Source organism: Melitaea cinxia, chromosome 4 (assembly GCF_905220565.1).
Source record: "Melitaea cinxia chromosome 4, ilMelCinx1.1, whole genome shotgun sequence".
Taxonomy (NCBI): domain Eukaryota; kingdom Metazoa; phylum Arthropoda; class Insecta; order Lepidoptera; family Nymphalidae; genus Melitaea; species Melitaea cinxia.
In genome coordinates, this window is record NC_059397.1 from 4,653,666 (window position 1) to 4,655,498 (window position 1,833).

The following is a 1,833-nucleotide window of genomic DNA, read 5'->3' on the forward strand; positions in this document are numbered from 1 at the left end:
TATTGATATTATTCACCTAACATCCGGCGCCTGGCTGCAGCGTACCCCCTGCACTGAAGGTAAAGTCACCCCTGACTCTCTCTATTAATTTTAAGGAAAGTATTTCGAACACGTGCTCCTCTTTCACCAGAGTTACACCCTACAGTGTAGCCATAATTGTCTAACCTAACTTTTGAGACCTCCACTGGCTCGAACTAGTCCAAAGGCACAGGCTGTGTCTTGGCATGTTCTATTATTATATTTTGACACCACGTTATGATTAAATAACAATGACTACCTTTAAAACTATTTACTATTGAAAGCGAGGAAAAACTTTCCACTTCACAAACAAGCTCTACACAACTTTCTAATCTTATAAAAACCAGTATCCCTTCCTATACGGTATTTATGACACTGCCAACTGTCAGTATCGAATGATTTCTTGGTACATTTAGTTTGTTCTAACACCAAATGTCTAATTTGTCCTAAAAACAAAACTGTCCATAACTAATTTCATCTACTGAAGTATTTTTATTATCTCTGTTTCAAAACCGTTAATAAACTAATCAATCAGTACAGTAGTATTAGTAAATGAATCAGTTACATAATAAAAGAGATTGTTGAAATGCTCTTTAAAAATAATCAGCAATAACATTGATTGGATTCTTTTATTTAATCAATATAATACTTTCTATTGATATATCTAATCATTATAAAACAATCGTCATTTTCACGTTCTAATATTTTCTGGAAAAACCCCTGATATTTGATTCAGTACCTATATTTAATGTTTGTAAATGGGCGGATGCAATAACAATTTGATAACGAAATTGAGTGATTTACGAAGTGCAGATGTTACTTGATGCTGACATGACTCAGATTACTGACTACGCCCATATGTATACTAATAAAATACGCCTATTTTACGTAAATAATTTTTTCTTTTTGCCATAGTATTTCAATACCTAAAATTTTTATTTATCTTCAATATCAGATACAAAATTATGCGAAAAATAGTTGTATATATATCAAAATAAACAGTGTTTTAGCATCGATCAGTGTACTTACATAATACATGAATAATTACTTATAAAACTGATATTATTTTTAAAAGCTACAAATAATACAACTACTTATAAATACAGTATAGATGCGGTATAGAACAATGTTGTTAATATACAAAAAGGTATAACAGTGCAGTGATATTTATGTACTATTAAATATACATTTGCATACAAAAGCACTCTTTTATCTGTTTCATACCAAAGATATTTACTTACTATTTACGCATTCAAACTAATGCCTTTTTTATAACGAATCAGCAATTAAAATTAAATAAAGTAATGTAAAAAAAACTGAAATGCATCATTAACTGTTAACTGCATTGTTTATGTATTTTTCGTGTATTTGATTATATTTATTGGCAGCTATTTTTTTAAACAATTTCTATCGTATGAATATGTTAAATATATTTTAATGTCACACGAATTTGTTGGAATATTTGTAGTTCATTTAAATAATATCATTTCGTCAATAGTAGAGTAAAATTTGTTGAGAATTAATTTTATGTAAGCATTACATATTTTAATTATAACACAGAACTACAAATCTGCCTTATATACTTTATTGCATTGTTACAACTCTTCTTCTGTTAGTTACATTTTTAATGTAATTATACATTGAACTTAAATGAAACCCGTGCTATGTTTGAAATGCCTAATAAACTAGACACTGTAACGCTATACATGACAAGAGTGTAATACATATTGAAATGTATTATGTAAAAGAACACCTCTTTTGAACGTAATGTAAAGCTTTGGATTTGGTGCTATATTAATGTTCGTGCCTCAAACT